This window comes from Anticarsia gemmatalis, chromosome 8 (assembly GCF_050436995.1).
Source record: "Anticarsia gemmatalis isolate Benzon Research Colony breed Stoneville strain chromosome 8, ilAntGemm2 primary, whole genome shotgun sequence".
Classification (NCBI taxonomy): Eukaryota; Metazoa; Arthropoda; class Insecta; order Lepidoptera; family Erebidae; genus Anticarsia; species Anticarsia gemmatalis.
In genome coordinates, this window is record NC_134752.1 from 5,993,477 (window position 1) to 6,012,975 (window position 19,499).

The window sequence follows — 19,499 nt, forward strand, 5'->3', positions numbered from 1 at the left end:
TGATAAAAGTGCCAGCTTGCCTTTCCGATACAGTGACAAAAAGTTTGTAGATTTTTCAAAAATATTTTAAGCAAATAGTAAAAAAACTAATTACGAATAAGAAATACTGGTTGTCAACAGCAATCGTTACTAAAGATTTTTTTCGCATAACGGTTTCTTTTATTGTGAATTAGATATAAAATTAAATGTTTGTTTCCTATTTCATGCTCTCGTTCATCAAGCTTTCTTATTAACATGCAAATATGTCATGTTATACGTAACAAATAAATAAAACATTATAAATTGCGCGATCATTGAGTAATACCTTCGTCCTAAGTCCTTACTACGCATCGATCATACGCATTATAATTGTACTTTTACATTCATTGCTCTCTTAACATAATTACACAATATTGTACCAAGAGGCTTCTAGTATATTTACGATAGTATAGATGACTATGTTCCTTTCAAATCCAGGAAGATCAAACAAACCCGATAGCGTAGAAACCTCATTCTCTTTAAAGTAATCACACAAGGACGTCATCATCGATTGAAAAAAAAACATGAATTAGTTACATTTAACTTTTTTTTATACTTTTACTAGATGTCAAGGAACCCTACTCCTTGATTTCGGCTAAGACAATCCTAAAACACTCAAAGTTTTTACTCTCTATTTATTTGCCGCCACACAAAGTAAACAGAATCACGTGCAGAAAATGTGCATAGTTACTTATAATAAATACTATTGGCAATAAGCAATAATCCATACTATGTTGTACTCATTCTTGTTAAGCAATCTGATTAGAATACAACAGATAAATTGCATAAACGCTTTATGAAACATTGCACTGATAGGTATTGAATCTGTGCAATTAATATAGTAGTTGATATACTAGAGTACCTATCTATTAATATGCAAATTGACTTATTAATAGATGAGTTCCTGATTCCTCGTGGTCTAATCAAAAGTATTCCTGACTATGACGAAATTGTTCATTATTGTGTTCGAAAATATTGAACAGACAACTCTTTTGTAAATTGGAAAGTAGTTACAGTCAGGTAGAATTTGACTTCTCTAGTCTTTTAGTGAAAAAAAAATAAGTATAATAAAAAAAATCCAAAGTACTAAGGGTATAATGTACAAACATACATACACAAATCTTTTTTTGCCCAGAGGTAGCCCATAAAAACAGAATAATGTTTAACAGTAATCAGGTTAAGTTTCATAGCTACAAAAAGTAAAGTAGACGATGGTAAGAACTCAGGTTCAGTATACTAATCGGTAAGGTGTCTCGCGTCAGACAATGTAATCGGGTATTTCCGTTAGGGAGTTCCCATGTCCAGTGAAATGGCAAGCCCTTACTCGACCAATCAATATTGACAAACGCCTTCGGTAAAAACTGGCGTCCTTACTATTACCGATCTTAGTCCTTACTATGGTTAAAGGAGAAAGATTGCATGTTTTATTAAATTAAGAAAAACGAGACAATCCTGTCTGTCTTGATTACTGCACAATATTTTTATTTTATTGTGTTTTTTATACGTAATTAACTACAGAATCGCTGATTTAATCTCGTTATAAATAAGTTATAATTATAAAATATCCTTAAGCATCAATCTTTTGATTAGACTGATTGAAGACCAAGGAAACATTTTGAACAAATAGTGATGACAGAACACCTAATAAAATAAACATTGTTTAAGTACGCTCAGTACATCGCATCAGACTCTAAATACGCATTTGTTACCATGCAATGACGTATAAAATACGTAAGCTTGTAGATGGGTCGCATTTCAATTGATATGAGAGCAAACAAGATCATTAACTCAATAAATTTATCGATTGATTACGTCAATTCGCAAAAAATATTATTTATAGTCGCATGAGGGGGTGTGTCTTTCAATCAAATCAATTCAGAGGCCAATCTGCAACATTCAATAGACATAATCAAAGATATATAAGGCATAGTATATAGAACACGTGCGACTGCGTCAACAAGTCGTTGCGGAAGACGAAAACTGATTAAATTAAATGCGTTACAATAAATACGATTAGAATTGAAAAAGTCGGATTATCGACATTACACGTTATATTATTATCAATTTATCCCACTAATGTCTCTGCTTGGGCTAGGGTCCACTCCCGTAATGAAAGCCTTCTCTCTCAGGCCTGAGTCCACCACGCTGGCCAAGTGCTGGTTGGGGACTAGCACGTTTTGATTTTAAAACAAATACTGTCCTATATAGGCATATTATTGTCAATCATATTAATAAACATGATTTTAAAACTTGTACTATCAGACCAACACAAAATTTTGCTCCACTTACGTTGGCAAAAGTTAAAAGGATTATGCGATTCCGCACACTGCGTAACTGAAGTCACTTCACAATCGCGGAGAAAATTTGTCATAATGTCAATGTCATTCATTCATTACCAAAACTACTGCGAAATCCTAAAGCTTTGTTTTTTTAACAACCATGTAGAGTATATTACAACAGAATCGTTCTGTAACTGGACGTGGTGTGAAAACTGCCTTAGCTGTCAATTGGTGCACATGGCCCTATCAAGAATTGTAACAATGATTGATGAGTAAAATAGCAATTGAATATGTATTGCGCCTAAAAAAAATATTTTATTGATTCTTTGTTTTTTTTTTCATTTAGGCTCTTCGGCAGTCTACAAATTACAATCTAATGACATAGTTTACATTTTTAAAATAAATAAATTTAATTAAACTGTTTGGTTTTGGGTTCGTGTTACCATTGACTTTCATTCATCATGAAAAGAGGCTGAAGCCAAGAATACTTGTTTAGATATAACGGCTTAGTAGAACTAAATATTGTCATTTTTCTCATAATTTATAGTTTGTTATACGTACATAGGAATTCTATAACTATTCTGTTGATCGTCTTAACGAGTGTTGAGTGGACATTTACGATAGAAGGGCACGAACCAAACGCACGCGAGCGAAGGAATCTTCCACGCTGTGTTTATAACCATTCTTTCACTCACAATACCGAGCCGAGGCAATATTTTGTAATTATATTATCAGCATCGTATGCTTTGTTATTCCCATGATCATCGAGATATTTGTTTCTGTACTCTAGTTATTAATCGTCAGAATGAAATAGTATCATTGATTTACAGTTATTTAGGCCTAAATTTCTATGATTAGAATGCAAATCCGTTTAAGACTTAAACTATCATGTCTCTGAAATATATCACGAAGTGTATCAAGTTGTTTTTTTTTCTATATTTCTTTCATATTTGCTATCATTACCTTGGTATAGTTTTACAATGAGCTAACAACATTTCCAACTGGGTGGTTCCCAGGTTTTAAAATTGATTTTTCTCCTACAATCTGCGTTATAGACTCTTCTCCATGGATCCGTTTCATGAATATACTTTGCCAATAAGATGCACATGTAGCCTTGCAAATGTATAGAGGAATAAACTATAAATAAAGTAGTTCAATCAAGCAAAGTTACGACGCAGTTACCGGTCCACATTACAATTAACAGGCACACTCTCATTACGTGTTTAGTCAATCTTTCACTAATGTTTTCTTACGTAAATGAACTATGACTAAATGGTTGGAAATTGAACTCGTTTTACCGATGTGACAGTGTTGTAATACGAGTATTACTTAATACTTCCGCGGTATGCGTTAAAGTATGCACATTAGGGACTAATTCTTTAGTATGTGCCCTATATTGTTACCACAAAATATGGTCACTAATCACTATCATGAGTTAAACTTAAGCTGTGTCAGATTTATATTTTATTATATTTAGTTCCAGTTTATAAATAAGTGTGAGATAACCTATCTGCTAGATTAATAGACATCAAATGTATAAAACCACTGTTAAGATTTCATATAATAAACTATCTGATAATTATCCGGAAGTGGTGAAACCGGGCTAAAAAAGATGAATACATTTTATCAATGCAGCAAATGTAGAGCTGGTAAATTACTTGTCAGGTTTCAATAAATTTTGATGCACTGATAGCTTATAACCTGGATTAACAAATACTTTTAACCCCTGGAAATATTATCTCGTAGACGAAGTTGCAGGCAGAAAGCTAATATTTTATAATGTCAAGTCTCTAAAACTCCAAGCGAAGTTTCGCAAACGTTGCTTACAAGTTCGTTGATTAAGTATCCGGGCCAAAGCTGATCGTCAAAGCCTTCGTGAAATACGTGATCTTTATTTACCATTCAGAAGCAAATATCACGTTTTAATTTAATCACAATGGAAGCATTGAGTACCATTTGACAGTATTGTCGAGCTGCAGTCTAAAATTAAACCAGCGTTATGCACGAGTAAATCTCTATCGGAGGATATACCTAGTTTACTTAGATATTTACATCCGCTTCTATCTTAGTTATGATGGGATTTGTTTACTATAAAGCTGTTGTTTCCATCTCCAGTTAATTATATTCTGGGGAAAAAATTGCAAATTCGATAGACAACGAAAAAATATTCCTTTAAATAATCGGAAGGATAGACAAGTAATGCTATAGTAAGTCTGATTTCATGTATTCCACCGAACGTATTAAAAAAAATTGTATAAAAAAATAGTACGTATAGATACACTCACTATTTTTTTTATGCGATTCCAGCTAAAATTCTTCGGTGCTATGACCTGTTTTATTTCCTACGACACTGCAATTTAAGTTTGCTGTTAAAGGCACACTTCCTCGGGCATTCTCTTTCAGTCGACCTTGAAGTAATGCCTCATCATCTATACCTAAAAGTGTCTGAAAATCTAAATGCTATATTTAGCTTTGTTTTCGAATTGGTTTTAGATTAACACTTTTGCGCGTTAAAATGATCATCAATACATTTTATTACACGCCACCTAAAAACAAGCGTTCGTATATTTACGATGAGACAAACTAAAAACCCAAAACAAATATAATATAATTTTTTGTCTAAAATTCTGGGAACAAATTCAAAGCTAGAGTGGAGTTTACACGGGCGACTGAAGCCGCAGGACTTATGCCGCGCGGCAAACATACGCAGTCTAAATGGCAGTCAGTTATATGGCAACTCGCTAGCAAATGAAGAGAAGTGAAGCGTTTTGTGAAGTGATTAGCCGCACGGCGAATTCGACACGTGTGAATCCCTCTTAATGCATCGTACATTGGTAGAACAAATATTTGATGTGATTATATTTGAATTTCACCGCAAAATGTACATCCCGCAAAGTGTGCAGTTGTTTACAATATTAAATCAATCGTTTACTATATTTTTATAGTTATTTATTTACCATTGTTTTTGTTGTTATTCATTTTGTTAGTACTTATAGCTCATTGTAGTGTTGGCAGCGCCTTTTATTTATAGCCATTTATTATATTTCGTGGTATTGAGTAATACTTAAAATATGTTTGTTTTTTGTCATAAATGCATTGATTTATTTGTCTTTTCAATGAGAAAGCTTGTAACTCGCAGATTTATGGAGATCTGGGATTTTCTACAAATTCAATAAAACACAATGTGTGTTCATACTATACAGCGCAACACGTGACGGGTTTGGTCGAACCAATCTTGTTAGACAAGCAAACTATAGTTTCATGAATCGATAGTACGCTAGTCACTTGCGACTCTATTTACGACTTAATGTACCTATTATGTCGAAATGTGACAAATTTTCATGACCTAACTATTATCTGCAAGTGTCATAATAATATGAATTGAAAGTAAAAGGATAGTATTAATAGTTCGTAATTGCGTTACGGTCGTTATGCTTATCCGATTTCGAAGATCGGATCGGAAGACGTGTAGGTGGACATGAGTAATTAGCACACTTCATAATAACCGATACCGCAAAATACATATTGACAAGTGGTTGCGAACTACTAATAACTTTGTAGGAATGCAGGATATACAAACGGATGGATCAACCATTTTAGATACTTGCAAAAAGTTAGAAGGCAACTAAAACAAAAGACATGAAATGAAACAAAGAATATAAAGATTTAAGCGAGCCTATATCGCTCCTTCAATGCAAAAGGGCCACAACTCAAAAAAAATGAAAATCGTTTTATTGCAAAAATGACACCTGAACCGACTATATTTTATAGTAAAAAAAAAACCCCCACCATTTTTGCTTATATTATGGCTGCACTGACTTACTGCCCTTTTTGCATTAGCTCACTTTGACAGGTAATGTCAGTGCAAAACAGCCACTCTTTGAGTTGCGCCCGGAGATTCAACGCAAATACTCGTCAGTTGCATGAAAAAGTGCCACAATCCAAAATATGTCTGTGTTTGGAGCAAAATTTCAGGTTAATGTGATTATATTTTACAATACAAAACTGCCATATTTTGGAAAACGTCCTTTTTGCATTCTAACTATAATATTTGTTACCATATTTTGTAATACAAAAGTGCCATATTTCTGAAAACGACCGTTTTGCATTCAAACACTAGTATTTGTTATTATATTTTGTAATATAACAGTAGCATATTTTGAAATACGTCCCTTTTGCATTAAATTATTGTGGAATAAATAATCATTTTTAGCGTGCTAGAATGGGAAGGCCAGAAATATGAACGTTTGGTATGATAATAATTATAGTTTTCGTTACAATTTTAAAAATAAAATAATACATTTTGATGCAGGCAAAGTAGAGAGGCACCCTTTCCTTTCAAATTCCTCTTTCAGGGGCAAGATCCGACCAGTCCTTTTCAAATGCGTCTAGGTCATCCCGCCATCTCCATTTAAGTCTCCCGCGTCTGCTATGACCATCTTCTGGCATCCAGTTGGTAGATATGCGGGTCCACCTTTCCGAATGCTCAGATCCATTTCAGCCAGGCGGTCTTCTCCCTTACATCGGCTATGCGAGTTTGGGAGCGCAGTATAGAATTTCGGACGTGATTTGTTCTTTTGATGCATAATATACTATGCTCCGCTCGCTGCTTCGCTCTCTGGCTCTTTCTGGTTTTCCGTAAGGGACCATGTTTGGGCAGCGTAGGTAAGGACGGGTAGTAGGTATAAACATGTCGACGAGCTTTCACTTCAGTGACAGTGGTAGGTTACCCTTCATTAGCTCTTTCCTGGACCAGGATCTCTTTCAGGCACTTGTGACACGTTTGTCCAACTCTTTGTCCCGTCGGTTGTTAAAAGAGGTTATCTGGCCCTAGCAAGTGTATTCGTCGACATAGTCTATGACGTGCCCGTCTACCTCGACCCTACGTTTTGTGTTGTTGGTCATAACCTGGGTTTTTGTACGGTTCTTACCCAGTCCAATCTGAAGGTTTGCCGTGCTCAGATCTTTGAGCATTGATTCGAGTTCCGATGCCGAAAAAGAGAAGAGGACTATGTCATCTACAAAACAATGGTTTGTTAACTGTTTACCACTTACAACTATGCTTTTGATTGCCATAACACCGCCAGGCTCCTGAAAATTTCTCTGAGGGTGCTGGTAAATAATTTGGGAGATAGCGGGTCTCCCTGTTTCACGCTTCTTTGGATTTGGAATGATATTGTTGTCTATTGCTTTGATGAGTTTGATGTATGAAGGTTCGATTCTACATAGTATCTTTAAGTAGGACTTAGATGGAGTGATGATTCTATGGGGGAATGAGTAATGCTGTCAAAAGCTTTGGTATGCTTTCCACGAATGCTAAATATAAAGGCTTATAAAACTCAAAAACCTATTCTATTATCTTATTTCTTTAATACTCCTGCTGCACTCAGTCTACTCGTCACGTTACCCATTGATTGATGATGATGATTGATGTTTAATGTTACTAAATAATGAAAGTTACGCACAAAGTTGATCTCAATAATTTTACTTACTTAATAAAAAGTTAAGATTTTTTCATTTAGATTGTTTAATACAATGTTTTCCTGATCTATTCAGTTATGGTTTTACTTAGTAATTATTATTAAACTTTCTGATACGGTTTTTTTACCAAAAAAGTACAATTAACCATTTTTATTTGTAAAACTGTGTTTAATTTTTGACATATTTCTCATAATATTGGTTCAAATTTTGAATGCAAAAGGGACTTATATGCTTTTTTCTCTTAATAGGTAACAGCTATTACAAAGTTTATTTTGTAGAAAGATAGAGCTAAAAAATACGCATCTAATGATATATTAACATCTTATATTTAATAAATAAATATATGAAATGTTATAAAAAAACAGTTTCAAAAATTTGTTTTGGCTCTCCTGTAAAATTTATAGATTTCGATTTGTGGCCCTTTTGTATTCAAGGAGCGATATATCAACACAACAATAAAACAACATGAGGAGCGGGATTTCTAAACAACGTTATTTCCCAAACGGATTATTAAGAATCCGACTCGTACATTACGTTTCGACTACTAATGAACCAGACAAACGCGTCACATCCAGATCGGTTTACCACAAATAAACGCGTAGCGACAATACTAAAATATCTAAAGTACGAAACTAAGATTATTCCGATCTTAAACGAGATATCCGTTTTATTTGACAACTCAATAACGTCTTCATTTAAACTAGCCACGTATCCGGAACTAGGATCTTAGGCATAAGTACTACCGGATGAGCCTATTCTTTGTTTAAAAAAAATATTTAGCATATGCACAATTTTTTCCCTATTTAGCAAAACATCTAGTATTATAACTCAGGGTCACAGGGTGACCTTGCAACTGAAAGGAAATCGAGAGACAATCAGTCATTCCAGTAACAATCGTTGTGACACGAGTTGCAAAATTCTTATAATCGTTACAAATACAATCACAATTTTGTGGAAAAAAATAAATTGACCAAATCATTCTCTTTGTAGTCGTTTATCAAATATTATAACAATTGAAAAGTTATTTAATCTGTGTCAAGTGGAATATAACCTGTTTTAGTGGAGTGGTTCACAAGTGATATCGGCGAGATATCTACTTATTTAGGACTGGCTTCGAAATCAGTACAAATAAAGTACAACAAGTAAACAATTGATTCTCTTTCCTGTAATTACGGGGTGTACCCATAACTTCAACTTGATGATAAAATACTTAAGTACAAGCATGTGTACTTTTCTTTGTAGAGCCAACATAAAGACCCGTCAAAGACATATGGCACTATATAGCCAAGGACAGCCATTGTCGCTAAATTAATACATTTGCTAAACCTCATTGTGAACCATGGAAAGTACAATCAGTATTCAAGAAATGTGGCGTTGTTTAAACTGATAACAAAATAGTTTTAAAGATGTGGCTAGCAACAACGCATTCTTTTCATGATTACGTCATAATTAAAGGAAGAGATTTCTCAAGGTGAGCGTGTGGAAAGCATTTACTCTGCGATGAATATGGAGATTTAATAGGGGATGCCCAAGAAGATCTTATGTCCTGATGTCCTTCAATAAAATATCTCTATACGTACGTACACTGCGTCATACGTATTATTCTCCACTTTTAAGTACAAATTATGGTTTTTGCCCGCGCCATGGGAATGAGTGTATCTTGTTTTTACAAGCCTTGCCTTTAATACCAATATTACGCATTGTTGCCTTTAGTAATACTACATTATAGGCGCCAGTTATCCATTATTTCGAACGGGAAATTGCATTACAGCCATTGTGCAAAAAGTTTGTATGGTTCTGGTTCACACGATAGTGGCTTATTGAAAACAAATTTGGCATAAATTGTTATACATTCAATTGCAAAGATAATTAGCTAAATGATTTTTAAAGAGAGCACAGAATGTCTAACAGTATTCAGTAAGAATTTTGTTTTTCTTTTATTTGGAACACGTCTTTAGTCCTTAACATATACATAAGATACCTTAACGAAGACATGATAAGGATGGACTAACCCTCGGTTTCTGAGGTACATTTAGCGGTAGTTTATCTATTCAATTGCGTTTAAACGCATACAAAAAAACGCTATTGAATAGATAAACTACCGCTAAATGTACCTCAGAAGCCGGGGGTAAGACATCTTCTGCCGGAGAGCACCTTATAAGTCAGTCTGTTAAATAAGATAGCATCAGGTTAGGTCAAAGGCTAAAAATTTGACACTTGACCAGCCAAAGAGAAGAAAATGTTAACAGATAAACATAATCAATGTAGTATTTTGGGAATTCGAGGTCATCATAAAACTACATAATAAAGATATTTATATAACAAAAAAACAGGAAAGTTAAGTCATGACCTAGTATTTTAACCGTGGCATATTATTTCAAGTATCGAGAAGTTCTTAGAAGTGCAGTTTCTAAGAAAACTTATAATGCGTTTACGTAACGTAAGTTTAATCTTGAACAAGGTCAGCTTATTAATTATGCCTGAGGTTTTGAGGTGTAACACTTTTATTTTAGAATATATGACTAATGAGCTTTGCTGCTTAGTATGTAATTATATGCATGTAGCTACGGATGAAAGGAAAGGAATACTTTTGAATCAAAGAAATAGTAACACAGTACAACCTACAACCGTGCCGTATTAATTCAGTAAAGAGAATTGTATTTCAGAAGCTTAGATTAATCATTCCCCTAGTTAAGATGCAAACTATGCAAAGAACTCGTAACCGGCGGTCCTGAATGACAAAATGATGTGAATAAAGTAAAATAACTTTGTAGGGATTGTAGCAAGTGGCGTTCTTTAGCCTCTGCCTACCCCTATGAGAAAAGCGCGAGATTTTATGTAGATTCGTCTAATGTGTATCCCCTTTTCGCAGATTTTCGTAAGTTTAACAAGAAAAACAAAAAAAAACTAGTTTGTTTAGTTATATTAGGATAGAGTTAGGGCTTGTATCCGTATAAAACTTGGAGTGTATTTATAATAAAGATAAGATATCTTCTAGCTTAGATACAGTAATAATGAATACTATCGTATTTATTTATTATAATTTATTTATAGTTAAGTGCAAATTATATGCAGATAACCCTATACACGTCATTTTCGCGATCATCAACTAAATGTTTATAAATAATGATTATTATAAATGTATGTAGGTTAGTCATATTTATTACGACACGCTCCACCAATGACGTATTATACTATAATTTATTTTATTTTATCAAATATAGAAATAAACAAGAATTACACTGTTTAAAAGCCAATGTGTACTCAGGTACAAATACATAAAATCATTATTCATTAATTTTTCCCATACATGCCACTTGGTACGATCTCTACAAACTTAGGTACGGAAATGAATGTGATTCAGAACTCAAAATTCGGTTATTAGAATATCATCTTTTAATTTTGACAATTCGGTATCTTCCTAATCGAGTTTATTATCCACACTTTCTGATGTGTATGTTCTTCAAGTAAGTAAATCAAACACCATTGGGTGGAATTTTTTGAATGAAATTCATAGAATCTCTACTATACACAGATCAATTAGCGACGCATTCAACACGTTCAATGTATATCACGACTGGAGATCACGATAAATGGTCGTGACAATTGATTTTGTGATTCCTGAAAATAATGTATTTGTGTCAACAGTTTGGTCTCCGCTTCTATTCCTGCCAATAAACCTGTCGCTCGATTCTGTACAATCGGTTCTATCGAGCAGCAACAGTTTGACATTTCAAATGTATTGTACAATTAGTACCTACAATGTCCACTAGAGGCGCTGCACTCGAATGTTAAGAAAACGCTTTCGGAAACTAAAAATAGAGGTATAGACACACGCTAAATCTCATTTTTTAAGAGTAATAAACCATGGTGTTGTTGTTAGAAACTTGGAAACAATACCAATGGAAACACTCACACCCTTTAATCGGATCTTTGATAGTTTTTATTAGTAAGAAAGTAACTTTTATGGTGACACAGGACTGTTTTATAACCGTATCAATCCTATTAAGAGATGTTTAACTACTTTACATAAATATTAGCGTTTCATTATTCTTAGAAATATTTTTCTATTAACGTTCACGCAAATCAAGCTATGTATATGTATAAGGTTCAGAGAACTCTACAAATAGAATAAAGTATTTTTAATGGTGTGTAAATAAAGCCGTTTTGTTTTAAATAGATGTTTTAGAGGCGCTTGTAAGCTGTTACAGTTGCGCTCACCGATCTGTGATTAATATTTTCTGGGTTAAGCAACCCTTTGGGTAATCATTCTAAAGATGGGTGGCCGCTAAGTGATATTCGAACTGAGTGTCTCCGTGCTTTGGAGGACACGTAAAAAATCGGTACCGGTTATTTTCAATTAAGATAACAGTCGCTTAGCTATGTCAGAGGCCTTCGGGCATCTCAAACAACTAAGACACTAAATTGTCTTGAAACCATATATAAGTACCTATAATAATCTAAAAAATAAAAGTTCGAGGAAAACGTGCCATTGTGTGTTATTAAATGTTTTAAGTTAACACTAGTTTGGGATGTCCCATCATAACATTAAGTACATGGTTTTCCAGATTTTTATACTAGTTAGCTAACAGGAAAATATTCATTTTGTCAGTATTTTAATGTGCTATTTTTATTGATTTATTGGTACAAGTTTATGGCATGTTATAAATCTGAAATAGGTATAAAAACGTGTATATTTCTTATACCCGTAGAATAATTTACGTTTGTATGTACTTTAAATGTGATGATAGAATAGTCATTGAAACTTTTCTAGTTTTGTATCTTAATTTTCTACATGATAAAAGATGTACACTGGTTTGAACCGACTTCTTTTCGAACCTTATGATATCTTATTTGGCTAAGGTAGAGTATCGATAGAGTACCGGATTTATTTATAGATAGATATGAGATATACTGTCTCTATGACGCAGTCGGTAGTATAACAGACTGCAGATTTTTTTCGGGATTCAGTTTCGATGTCTGGCAAAAAAACTTTTCGTTCAATAACCGAGCAAAGAATTATTGGTCTTTTCTTATACTTATATTTTAGAGTATTTTTCAATAGTATTCCGGAGTTTGGTAACGTGCCCGGTAAATAGCAATAAGCTAACACCCTATGAAACGGGTCTGAAATTGTTAGTTGCGAAACGTAGGTGTATTTATGTATATATTGTGTATGTATAAATAAATGTAAGATATAAATATGTAAGTATTTAGATGTTTGTTTATAAACAACCAAGGCAAATCTTATCAGACATGGTGTTGTTGTTTTTCACGAAATATACGTAGTTACGCACCTGACTTTTTAAGTGTGACCGTATTTCACCGTATAGGTACCAAAGGTAAATAATATACCAGAAAACATGTTTACATACGACTTTATTTCACTGATTGAGATCCGTTAACTGTTCGTAGAATTGTCGCCGACAAATATCCAATGGTATTTATTATGTTTGCTGTAAACATACTCGGTAAAATTCGTCTAAAAGATTGGTTCAACAACCGATTTATATTATTTGTCTAATGATGATCGATTAGTCCCCAACCTGCATTTGGTCAGCGTGGTGGACTGACTAGGCCTAACTCTTTTATCATTATAGGAGGAGATCCTTACCCAGCAGAGGGACAATAATGGTTTAAATATATTATTATTTATTATCTCGTGACGAGATCGTCGATGGTCTTAACGCTAGTACCGTAATTGGGTTCAATAGGATTCTCCAAAATCAACTCCCGTTGAAACTGTTTGTCTGCCTAAGGTTGGGTACTTTGATTAAGTAGACCACGGATTACAAAAAAATATATACGTCGTTTGGTAAAATGTGGGTTTTATATACGTCTCTACATATCCTTATAGTCAATAGAGGCGTGACTTTGAAATAATCTCAATGAATAATGAGCTTATCTTTCAAGATATTAATTTAAACTGAACCTAGTTCTACATATAATATCATTACACTGTCTCTCAGTCTGGATGTTCCCGAGAAGCAATCCATGTGCTCAACTTATAGCTTTGAGTGCTTTCACTCGCTTCACCGCTACACTGCAGTTGCAATGCCGCCCGCTAAGTTAAATGAACGAATACTCTGGTTACTGTCACCGTTTGGAAATATTCGGAATAATCAAAAAAAAAAAACAAAAATATTTTATTATATTTTATAATAATGAAATAGATATAGGATACAATCACTGGTAAATGACACTAACGGTAAAATGTAATGTATGTAACGTGAGCAACTTTTCAATGAACCAAAAAAATATGTTTGACTCTAAATAGTAGTAAAATATCTTTTTTCGATTTCGTTCTTACTATTTTCGAATAAGTACATTAAATCTTCATGAAAATATTTTCTGGTTATATGAAATGACGTGGCTATCTTTTTGAAGAGATAAATAGTTCATTAAATTTCCTATACTTAAAATTTTGATTAGATGTTTCTATGCACGTCATCATACCGAATCTTTCAATTTTACGTCATGAAACTTAAACGACAATAGCTAAAACAGGCAGATTGACGCAAGCCGCCTCTTAAATGGACCCCTCCTTTTACCTTTATAGGTCTTTACTCCTGTAATATAAAGATTCAAATAGATAGAACAAATATTTTCTGCATAAGAAGTACGTCATTAATCCTACTTTTGGAGAGACGCGAATACCAAATGATTAGTAAAGTTTTTGCTTAGTTTATTTTTAGACCATAATTAGTGTAAACATGTTAATGAGAAAAGCAAACAACTCAATATAGGTTTTTTGTTAGGTTGCAAACAAAATACTTGCCTAATGAATAAAAAGTTTAAGTAATTCGTGGAAACAGCTAAAGGATATAATATCAGATAGCTAGATGGAAATTTGGCAGTTGTCTTCATACATTTTCCGTCGATATATTTAACACCGTCACGACATTTGTTGAGATTATTAGGTTTCCGCCTGCAGGGTTTGCTTGCATGAAATTTAATCCCATTCGGGGCGAATTTTCAAAAGCCTTCCCTTTTTAATTTATTTTTGTTTTGGCTGTGCGTTTTCCATCAGTCAATCAGCCACTGAGTAACGGAAGAGTTTTTTATATATTGATAATAGTAGGTACAACTGAATCTAACGAAGAGGAGAGGCTCTTGCTTAGCAGTGGGACACAGAAACCGACTTATCAAAAAAAAAACTAACAAACAGTCAAAATATTTTACTGTGACATCAACTTCAGTAAGGTATTCGAGTAATTGATGTTGTAGGCCGGTAATTGGAGGGCTCGCCTTTAGCTACCGACTACTAGTAATCACGAGAGGCGCGGCAGACTGCCTGGCTACTGCATACATATAGTATAACTATACCAACTAGATAATTTCTGTTAGAACTGCAGTTTCAAACCTGTTGGCCGGTTTTTCCTAGTTTAAGCGTAGAAATGTGGCTGTAGGATAAAGAATGTAGACTTAGTACGTCCTTTGGTGGTCGTTGAAGAAAATAATTAAACAACATCTTGTATACAGCGCGGCAGCGTTTTAATTATGATAGATTTTCCTTAAAGTATTAGGTAATAGGTATAAAATATTAATTTAAAAAAAAGGGAATCCACAAACGAAGCTTGGACCAGTATTTTGGGTATTTTTGAAGTTAGAAAAGCCAAAAAGTGGCCACTATGTAGAAACCAGTTGGCAGACAATTGAGGAAAACGAAGTTTATTTTATTAGAACCTACTTAAGTAATAAAATAATTATACATGTTGGTTTTCTTCAACTTATAGGCAAGATCAGAACAGTCTATCCGCTAGATAAGGTGATAAGTGCTGTCAAAATAAACAGTCTAAATCTGCGTGATTAACTAACATAATAATATACTTATCCGTGGGTCGTGAAATATTCCTATGAATTCCAATTAATAATAATCAGAGAGTCAAAAATGCATTAATCAATATCAATGAAGCAATAGGGTTACAAAATAAATGACGTTAGTTACTGCATTTTGGGTTTTCCCGCATTCACTATTTGGCAATACCTTGGTATTTGACGTATTTGTATAATGTATTGTATTACATTAAAATCTTTGATATACATAGTAGGTCTATACTATTACTATACTATACTTGTGAATCATTCTTGAATTCGTATTATTATGTTTTAATAATTGTTATAACTTACTCATTGTTGTAATTGTGTATTATCAAAAAAGTTGTAACAGTCTCTTGTTTTATGCTCTCTCTGTGCTTTTGATTCGAGGTAATTTTTTATCGAATATCTAAGAGCTATATTACCAGCCCTACCTATATTACCGTACTTACCTATCTACTCTCTTGCATACTATACTTGCCGAAGTTTTAAAGTTTTATAGGAAGGTCTTGGAAATCGGTGTTTGGGTGGAAGAAATCTCTTTATAATAAGATATTTTCTTCAATACTACGTAGTACTACTTCTTAAATATTCTATTTGTAAAAAGACTAATTAAACAACACGTTTGTTAATTATAAAAAAAACCCGTCTGACTGTCCTCAAATACTTAATCACAAAACGCGAATAACTAACTGGTAAAATAAGTATATGTTATAATCATAATATTTTTCAAAACATACTCTCAAAGGAAGCAAACGAAATTTATTGACAATACAAGTTTCCAAACCGGAGATAGTATATTTTGACCTTTACAAATCGCTATGTAATGTTAGCTCAGCATGAATAATTAAATGTATTTATAGCCTAAAAGTTGTTGACTCAAAGAATACGTGTATGTAAAAAAATAACGACAAAAACTGTCTAGTGGCCACGATGATAGCTCGTGCAAAGTTTTTATGGGCTATCCCAAAAACATATAAACATTTTTTTTTTAAGTGTTAGAAATAGACTCTGAATTGATTTAAATAAATTAAGCAATAATAAAGGCCTCGAGAATCTTTGATCCGATATCAAACAATTTGCGAAGCTAAAGAGTGCTATGATTTTTAGCAATTATATCAATTTCATTTTCTTTTTTACGACGATGAGGTAGGCTACGAAAACGATGTTATGACTTAGACACATATCTAGAATATTAGCGTGAAACAGCCAATGCCAGGAAGAAGTAAAAGTCTTGAGGCAGACCTTTGCTGAACAATGGGACAGCTCATGTTCATAAAATAAATAGATTCTTTGCCCTTTGGAGAACGAATTATGTCAATAGAAAGTATCTTATTGTGTTCTGTAACAGTTACATAAATTTTTTTACATATTGTTTATTAGTCATTGACTACCAACCTTTTTTTAACAATCGATCTCTTAAATTGTTATTGTCAAGAAAGTCATCGCCAGACAGGTTCATCTTTAATATTACAATGTCATTGAACCCGAAACAATAGGGTCTACACCCGCGAGATAATTGACGGAAAGTCTCACTTCCGAATATTACTTCAAATTAAAAGGAAACAATGTTTTTCCTTACCTAAAATGCAACAATTAGGATCACTCGGTATATAATTTACTTTTCCTTAAAGATCTTTGATTAAACGCTAATTATGTTTGGGTTGAAATGTTCTACGGTTTTTGTCGGGGCATTCCCAGTAACAGTTTGGACTTTACAATTACGAAAGCTCGCTGCAATCTGTCAAGAATCAAGACATATAACGCAATCGCCATTAATTCATATTTTGAATGCGCTAACAACTAGTCTGTTTCCTCGTCATGTCTATACCACTGAACCGATTTGAATGATTTTTTATAAAGATAGTCTGAGATCCATGAAAGGATACATTATAGTTTTTTCCTAGAAATCTAAAGTCAACGAGAACTATGGGAGTAATAAGCTACATAATTTTAGACCAGCGGCCGGAGTCAGGGGCAAGAGCTAATGAATAAAAAAGGCAATTAGATTGCACAACCCTAGATCTAATCTGCGTATCCGTTTTTAATGTCACAAACTTTTTTGTGATACATATTGTACTACTGGCATTCAACAGTACCCTCTAATTTTAAACGGTAATCAAATACAGTTGTATCGGTTAATCGGTGAACGGTTTAACACACATAATTGCGGTACAAGTAACAACATATCGTGGACATCTTTCTTTACAACAACAATTATTATTTATACTTTTAAAGATTCAATTAATGAATTGATTCGGTTTTTCGTTTGGTTTAATTTCCGCTACTGTTTAATTTTCGTATGTTTTCCTTTTCACATGTGTCTTTCTTTATTTCATTCGGTCAATGACCTCAATTCAGTTTTATTAGGCTTTAATGCCGCCGGAAGATTTTGATTTCCTTTTAATTACGTTCCTCTACTGACTGTGGCAGTGACAAAGGTAAATTATTCAGAAAATACTAATATAACTAGATATTTCCTCCTAGATACAAAACGGAATTAAGTATCTTTTTATGGTTTCTACATAGTAACAATCTGTATCTAAACGATCTTCATAATTAACATAGTTGGCATTGATTTTATCGAACACATTAATATATATTAATTAATTATAACATGAATATTGTTTTCTTGACCTAAGACTATCTATGTATCTTTTGTATACTCTATCTCTTTAATACTTTGTCGCTTTTCTTGATAAAGATACTAGATATACATACATATGTACATGTACAAAATCACGTCTTCTTCCATTATAACGACGATACGCTAATACGTTATAGGTAAGGAAAAAAGATCTGAATACAAGAAAAGACGGCCCTTCTCTTTTTCAAGTCTATTAAAAGAGAAATGGGCTGGTACGATATTGCTATATTTTGTTTTCAGCCAGTACCATAATAAAACGCACGATTTTCATGGCATTTACAACGATACCATAAAAAGTATATTTCCTCATTCTAAAATTATAACTTGCGATGTCGTCCCTCGCCACGCTGTAGTAGATAAATGAAAAAATACACTACCTAATTGAATTAATGCATTTTTTAGATCACTTTGGCTTCGTACCAGTGATTTTAAAGAACTAAATTACTTCTCAACCATTCGCTTACAGGCTGATCCGTGACGCTAGACATTTTTTCCACTATCAGTAAATCACGCTTATTCTTATTGATTTTTACTAAGCTGAAATATTTTTTTAAATTAAATAAAGTTAGTACGACCAAATTCTAATACCTGTTGCATTAACACGATTTCAATATCTTTTTGTTAATAATTGCTTGCTTTTGCAAATGCCCGCCGTAGTGTGGTCCATAACATCACAGATATAATCCGTTTTCCTGTGTGGTAAAGTAAGTAGGTATATCCCCGATCTTATCATTAATGTGAATGTCCTACGTAATATGAATACCATGTAAGCACAGATAAAGAAAAGACAGAGGTCTCGCAACGGGGCCGCAATCCACAACAAATCGGTTCTATTAACCGTGCCACCGACTATTTGCCTAACAACTCTTAAAATATTCAAGTCTTGCGCCAATTTTATTATCCAACGAAGGTTTTCAAGCATTTCATGGAGTTTTACCTCTAAATTATTTAGTTCTAAATTGTAGGAGTTTTATTTTATTTACAATGCACTTTGTGTAGTGAAAAACGGAAATATCAGTTCCGGTGTCGTTAACCTTCTTGTCCGATTTAATTCGGTTACACTGACTTTTTGTATGTAATCTTCGATCTAATTCGAGCTTGTTTGCTTTGGCTATAACCCCTTTTATTCCTCACTAGCTGACCCGCGCAACTTCGCTTGCGTCACGTAAGAGAGAATGAGTCATCATTTTCCCCGTTTTTGTAACATTTTTCGTCACTACTCCGCTCCTAATGGTCGTAGCGTGATGATATATAGC